The 7856-nt window shown below is 41.7% G+C and overlaps 1 protein-coding gene across 3 annotated transcripts in view; it reads left to right on the top strand.

The window, feature by feature from the left end:
• The window catches only part of PDXDC1 (pyridoxal dependent decarboxylase domain containing 1), a 37049-nt gene that overhangs the window by 3203 nt on the left and 25990 nt on the right, over positions 1–7856 (top strand). Inside the window, exon 1 of one of the 3 annotated variants that reach the window (XM_060282756.2) lies at positions 1475–1555. The exons of the other annotated variants lie outside the window; for them this stretch is intronic. The gene's annotated coding sequence lies outside the window, so the exon portion shown is untranslated. Of the gene's footprint in view, positions 1–1474; positions 1556–7856 lie in introns of those variants that run through there. 3 annotated transcript variants of the gene reach the window in all.

Here is a 7856-nt window from a genome sequence, read left to right as displayed (position 1 = left end):
GATCGTTAACTTGTGTTTGTATAAGGGCACTTAATCATGTGAGCCCCTACCTGTTTTGTGAAGTAGTACAGTCATCAAACAGGTTTTCCTGCTCTTCTGTTCTTGAGAACTATCAACAGGCAAACATAGATATCCTTTTTAAGAAGCTGTGGGGTGCTTGCAACAAACACTGGGGATATTGCGTGGCATTTGGTACAGAAGGGCAGAACAAGAAGATGCTTTAAAGGCTTTCCCTTTAAACTGCCCTTTCCCTGCTTATATGTATGTTGTTGTTGTTTAGTCATGTCCGACTCTTCGTGACCCCATGGACCATAGCACGCCAGGCACTCCTGTCTTCCACTGCCTCCCGCAGTTTGGTCAAACTCATGTTCATAGCTTCGAGAACACAACATCAGGGTCTTTTCCAGGGAGTCTTCTCTATATGTATGTAGTTATAAAATATGTATTTATAACTATAAAGTTTAAGTTGTCTCCTTTTTTAGTGGGGAGTTAGTTTCATACTTATTTCTCCCCTTCTTTATTGGTTGTTGTTGTTTTTTTAAATGTGGGTAGGTGAAGGGTTGTTGTTTTTTTAAAAAAAATGTGGGTAGGTGAAGGGGGGAATACTGTTTTTAACTCTGAGGCATCCAAGTGTGTTCATTAGTAAGAGCCATGTAACAAAGCCAGTGTGGTGTAGTGGTTAAGAGCAGTGGACTCATACTCTGGTGAACTGGGTTCACGTCTCCGCTCCTCCACATGCAGCTGCTGGGTGACCTTGGGCTAGTCACACTTCTCTGAAGTCTCTCAGCCTCACTCACCTCACAGAGTGTTTGTTGTGGGAGAGGAAGGGAAAGGAGATTGTTAGCCACTTTGAGACCCCTTTGGGTAGTGATAAAGTGGGATATAAAATCCAAATCCAAACTCTGCAAAATTTGAGAAATTAAACTTCATACGATCTATCCATTGTGACCAAAGAAGTTTATAAACTTGGGTTCATTGTGTAATCTACTGGTATTTTGAGATGCACATTGTCACTTGCTGTTAGAGAAATATGTACAGTACTGCCATTTTAGTTCAAGGCAGAGCTTACTCCCTATGAATCTTGGAACATAAGGACAGAGTGAAATTTCAAAAGGACCAGCTCTCACAAATGCTTTCTGTCTTCATGGGGATGTCTTTAAAACAGGGGAGTTGAATTTAAAACAGGGGAGGGAAAACTCTTCCATCCCAAGGACCATATACCCTCATGGGGAACGTTCCAGGACAACATGCTGATGGTGGGCAGGGTCAGAGAAAACTGTGGCTAGAACACTGGGTGTGTCTCCTGCTTTTGTATGGTAGGCTACATTCCAGCCATTTAAAAGTCAGAGGTTTCTACACACAAGCACACATCCTCTAACCAGGCAAGCAAGAAACACAGGCAAAACACATTATTGCGAGGCAAAAACATTCAAGAAGGGCATGGAACAGGGCCACTGCGGCCACTGGGGAGAGGGGGCATGACCTCGAGAGGACTGGAGACTGCAAAATCCCAAGGGCTGAATAGAGACAATTGGAGGGCCACATTTGGGAACAGGTGAGGTTCCCTGACCCCTGCTTTAAAAAGTGCCTATGTTAGAACTCAGAAGTTTCTGTCGCCTTGTTTTGTGAGTCATTCTTTAGAAATATGTTTCTGGGGCAGCTTCTTGCCAGCACAATAAACCTGTGGAAACAAGAGCAGCTGTTGGATTGTGGCAGAGACCAGTTCAACATGTCACCAGGGAACTGGAGGGAATAATTGTACTAGTTCAACCAGGCATCCTTACTGTTTTTCTGCAATATTTCTCACTCATGTTTGTGTGGCTATATATAGAATAGATAATCTTACATACTGTAGGCAAGCAGAGAAAATCCAGGTGTTGTACCTAGTGTGGTGTTCTAAGGTGGGATTTAAAAGATGGTGCTGATTTTTATTTTCAAGGCCACATGAGGGACCTTGGTGCTCATCACACATTTTGCTCTCTTTAACATATGCACAAACACCCATAAAAACCTTGCACTTGCACTTGCTGCACTTGTGTTCCTGGGCCAGGTTCAATGGTATTGCATTAATGTGTAATGGAACATCTTCAGGCACACTTCATCCTTTGTCTGCCTGTCCGACCATTGAGATCTTTGGGGGAAGACTGTTCATAGTCCTCCATGAGCTATGCACAGGGTTGAACTGCATGCTGTTTACAAATCTACACTCAAAGTTAACTACAGATCAATGAGAGGTACTAACTTAAAAGTCTTAAAATTGGCCAGCATGAGTGAGAAAAAAAAACCTGGTTCTAAGAAACCACCGAATGCTCCTGTTTTACAAGTTAAAACCGTGAAGGCTGAGAAATAAACAATTATCACAAAGCCAAGCATGGTAGAATATATTTTTATTTATATACTGTACTTGCTATTAATAATTTGTTCCAAATCAGACACTCTTGCCGATCTATTGCAAGTGACCTAGAGATCCATCTTTTTCCTGCCCTAAAGTAGTGAACGTTCAGACAATTACATTCAGGGTCTCCTATGTTTTAATAGCTTTTGGAGTGACTCTCTTTGAAAGCCATTTAGACCAAAGAGTAACAGAAATTTGACCGTAATTCTTGATTCTGAAGGACTAGAGATACTTCAGAAGTACTTAGTTTAAGAATGAAAATTCATTTGCCAGTTGATATAGTGGGCTATTTCCCCCATTAACATTAGGTCTGTTACCTGCTTTAAAAATTCTGGGTGGATCTAATGGGTTGATCTAAAGTTACATACGTGTAAAAGCCATCATGCTGAAGATAAAAGCACACTTCTATGTTTATGGGGGGGGGGGATATGGAGCTGCTCTAATTAACAGGAAGTGTCCTGTCATTATGGAATCAAGATTTCAAAAGAACTTGTTTATCCACATTTGCAGAGGCCAAGGTTTTTTTGTGGGGTGGGTAGCAAGCCAGCTTGCCCTCTACTGTCACTTCTGATGCCTTTCTTGGCTGGTGCAATTCTTAGCATATCCTATTTCAGTGCTGAACTCCTGAATGTCTAGTGGGGGCAGGGACATTCCTGGTGGGTGAATTGCAGGGACCGCAGCCATGGAGAGCTGAGTTAGGTAGGGTAATGCCACAATTCTGTTGCCCAGAATCCCCAAAAACCATAGAGCTGGGTCCCCTGAAATTGATGGAGGCCATGGCAATGCATTGGTGGGACATCACCCTTTGCAACATAGTCATGGAACCCACTAAGCAGTAGGTCTCTAGGAAGCCATCACAGTGCCATCCAGTCTACTAACTCAGCAACAGCATCCCCATAGTTGTGTTGCTTGCCCACTTTTTTTAAAATATAACTTTAGGATATTTGTAGCCTGCTTTTCAATATATGCAAAATTCCACAGCAATTGAGTTGACAATAAAACATGGGTTGGCTGAGGAGATGTGAGTGGCTACTCTGTCCTCCCATCCACCAATAATGTATGTGTGAGCACAGACATACAATTTTACTCCATAGGGAGTGACATACTGAAGGCATTATTGTCTGAAACTTACCTATCTTGACCGTGTGTATGTTTGAGAAATTGGTTTTTAAAAACCTGAATTGAATTTGCCGTTCTGTCCTGACCACCCAAATCAGTATGGCTGATGGAGGGTGGGGGACCTTTGAGGTATCTTCCCTTTAATAATAATAAAAGTTCAAATCTCAATTGGTCCAAATGAATTAATCCATTTTAGGACATTTTCTCCTATAAGGAAACTGGTGTGTTCAAAGCTGCTTGCTGTTTTCACAGCACTTGCTGTCTCATGAAAAAAAAAATGCTTTGATGTCATGGCTTGAGACTCTTTCTGGATTTTTTCTTTCTGTTATTCCCACAACATCCTGATAGTTTTTGTTGAAAAAAACTGATGGGTGTATCTTTAAAAAAACTACCCTGTGTAACAAGGAAGTAGAAGCAAGTATATTGAAATAGCAGTACATTTGTAAATACATTTTAAACAAATAAGGAATTGTTCTAGCGTGTGTGTGTGTGTACCGTGTATAAGAAGGGGAATTATACTAATTTATCTTAAAAATATCAGGATGTTGTAATAACAAAAAGAGCCTCAAACCATGGCATCAAAGTATTTAATAATAATTAAAAATCTTAGAGGAATTTGTATAAAACTGATGTATGACAGTCACACACACACAGTTTCTTGTCCTGCACACACACACACACACACACACACACACACACACACACACACACACACACACAGAAACAGCCACTACTTGCAACTGTACTTTGTAAAATATGCCTGTGCAGAATTACCTATAGGCATATTGCATTCTAATTCCTACATTGAAGAGCTTTCTGTATAGAACTTTGTGATAAGTGAAGCAGACTTGAGTTGAAAACAAAACTTGTCTGGCTAGATTGCAAACCAGCTAGTTGGTATCTTGCTGGCATTCTCAGCAAAGGAGAAAGGGTGTTAAAAGAGCAGAATGGAGATCCACTGTGAATTTGATGGGTGAAATGAAAAAAGAGGTAATGCATTGCTACTTCCACATATTTGTTCTTAACAAAAGGATTTGGCTGTATAAAGTCTTTTACGGGATAGTGAATGGAAGAGGAAGCTTCAGGAGGAATAATGAGGAAAGGGGACTGTGAGAACAGGTTGATCGTTGGACTCTTAGCTTTATATGCTAATTATTTGTATTTTTATCCCATTCTTCCTCCAAAGCGGTTGATCTTTGGACTTAACCTACATGCTATTTATTTGTATTTTTATCTCATCCTTCCTCCAAAGAGCTCAGGACAGTGTGCATGGCTCTCTCACATTAACTTTGTGAGGTAGGTTTGGCTGAGAGATAGTGTCTGGTCCACAGTCACTCAGAAAGCTTCATGGCTGAGTTGCCCTGATTCTAGTCTGACTCTCAGGACACTTGCAAATCTTCAAACTGCAGTCTCTCACTAAGAGCCATTATACAGCAATCAATACCACCAAGCATGCACAAGTGTTTTCAGACACCTGTTGTGTTGCAGTCTTACTTCACATTTTGCAATGAGAACATTTTTAACGTGTAAGGTGTACATCTACAATATGTACTATGTTGAAAGGCCCTACGAATCGCCCCAGGTAAATGATTATCATGGTTGTCTGGCTGCTGCTGCTGCTGCTGCTACTTCTTGTTGGTAGATAGATCACTGGCTAATGGTCTAAGTTAGGTGTTTGATGTTTCCTTAATGTGGGCTCATGAATGATTAGGAAATACTGTAGCTGGGAGATTTCCATTCAGAGTTAATCAGAGCTTTGAAAAAATGGCACCTACATTTATAGAAAGGGCTGATAGAAGTTAGGTGTGTGTGCACTTGTATGTGGGCACGACACATCCACAATATGCATTTAAAATACATTGCTTCCCCCAAAGAATCTGGAGAGCTGTAGGTTGTTACAGGTGCTGGGAATTGTAGTACTCTGTGGAGCAAACTGCAGCCCTCGGGATTCTTTGGAGGATGTCATGTGCTTTAAAATGTATGGTGTTAAAGTGATCAGAGAGCAAGTGAGAGATGGAGGAAAGACTGGAAGTGTCTTTAGGTGCACAGTGCCTCCCTATGGCGATCTTGCATGAGGCAGCACAGGGGTGGGGAAACTTCTCTGGCCCATGGCCCAGATCTCAATCTCTCTGACCACTAGCGGGCCGAATTTGGCAGGTGGGTATGGTTGTCTACCTGTCAGTCACCTGGTGTCATAGTGACATAGTGCAGGTGATGCCCCACTTTGAAACCCTGATTGTCTGGACTTCTAAACACAATGCAGGGCTTTCAAACAGCCCTTTGTAAACATTCCCATGCTCTTGTGGGAACTTTGGAGATATGTACAAAGGGCTTTCAAATAGCCCCCATGGTGCTGCTTTAGACTTCATCATGCAGGCTGTTTGAAAGGCCCCACTGCACTTTGAAGTCCTGAAAACTGGGGTTTCAAATCACAGCGCTGGGAGGGACATTCTGTTTCTATTGAAAAGAAACTGCTTCACCTACTTGAGCAAGGCACATTCCTACTGCTCATCAGCCGGTGGGTGGGTGGGAGAACACCTTGCTCCAGCAAAGGAATAATTGGGAGATCACTTTAAGCTCCCACTTGTTTCTTTGAAACCACACCTACTCATTTACACGTGATGTCATACATGTCAGGTACAGGGCAGATAGGTGTGGCTTCCTGAAAATGGCCTGAAGTAACAGACCTACTCCCTACCAGGTGTGCATGCCACTTGTTTCTTTGTATGTTCCACCTGTATATTTGCATATCCCCAGTTCTATCTCCTTTCAGTGAAAGCACTGCTCCCCTGAAACTTCTCACTGGTCTTAATCCCATTGTCTTTTTCATTCTTCGAGGCCAACATAGCAACAGTTTGTTTCAGAGTGTGCACATGCATGCTTGTATAATTACATTTTCCATAAAGGCTATTGTCCGTAATATTCTTAATGTAAAACTTATTTTTTTAAAATCAAACCATGCTATTCTTTTCATCATTGAGATTCCTTCAGGATTCTGGGGCAGGTTGTATTTTAAGGCATTTGACACAGCCTTTGAATGTTGAGGCTTACTTCTAGATACTGCAACCTTACCATGTGTGTATAAATACCTGAAAATATACATTTTATGGCATTCTTGCTTCTGGTTGGGTGTGGTATAAAAAGATTGCTGGACTAGATGGACTGTGGTCTGAAGGTTGCTCTTATGCTCTCATTTGTGCAGTTGTCTAAAACCCAGTCCCACAATCTGTTCCAGATGCTGAACATTTGATAAAGCAACTCCTTCCTTCATTTCAGTGGAAGGCATTGAACTGCATGTTGCATAGGCTTGTTCAGTGGAAATGGGAGCACCAGAAAGTTGTTGTTGTTGTTGTTGTTTAGTCGTTTAGTCATGTCCAACTCTCCGTGACCCCATGGACCAGAGCACGCCAGGCACTCCTGTCTTGCACTGCCTCCCGCAGTTAGGAACTCCAAATAAATAGACTCTCTGGTTTTTACCTTGAAACTGAACCCACAAGGAATCAATCTCACATCAGTGATTGATCATCTGGTAAGAGGAGCACTTGCAAGCAGGGAGAAATTAATTTGGATCCTTTGGGAGTTCTGCCTTCCACTTGGAGTATCTTGATAATAGAGGCCTACAGACCATTGGGAATAAACATCCTAGTGCTTCTGCAACCAAGCAGTGCATTGCAGCATCTGTAAAATGCTATCTCTCTGCTGTCATTTTAAAAACTATATTAAAACACTAGAACTAAGGAAGAAATTTGCCACTGTGCCAATCATATGAGGAAAGAGGAGGCACGCCATTTGTTCAAGCATATGTTTGGCTTCCTGACTGCCTTATCTGATTTGTATATTACAATTGTTGACTCGGCTCTCCCTTTTCATATATGTGTAAAGGTTGCTACAGGTTCACCTTCAAGTGTCTCAGGTACCACACACCACCTGCTAATCTGAAGTATACACAATAATTAGGCGGATGTGTTACCATGGCTTCATTTGAACTTCTATGTGCAATCTTATTCACTTTTGGCCTGTTTCCCTTACAGTGCATTGTCATATTGTAGAACATTTTTCTTATTTTGGATATTTTCTTTTCCAGAGCACCAGGCCACATAACAAATGCAAAAGCATGCTTCCGACACTTGGAATCAATTTGTACATTATGAATTGGCCCTGTATGAATAGGCAGTCTCACAAATGGCTTGCTCACATAAGTGGTGGAAACATTGAAGAGAGGCTTAAGGAACTTGCAGCAGCAGCAACTTGTATAACTGAGTTGTAGACCAGCAACATCCAGAGGACTACAGATTCAGAAATCAGTGGCATTTCATTGCAGGGCTGGTAAAATAGACTTGCC

Source organism: Zootoca vivipara, chromosome 13 (genome assembly GCF_965207765.1).
Source record: "Zootoca vivipara chromosome 13, rZooViv2.hap1.1, whole genome shotgun sequence".
Taxonomy (NCBI): Eukaryota; Metazoa; Chordata; class Lepidosauria; order Squamata; family Lacertidae; genus Zootoca; species Zootoca vivipara.
This window is presented reverse-complemented; position numbering and strand designations above follow the sequence as displayed.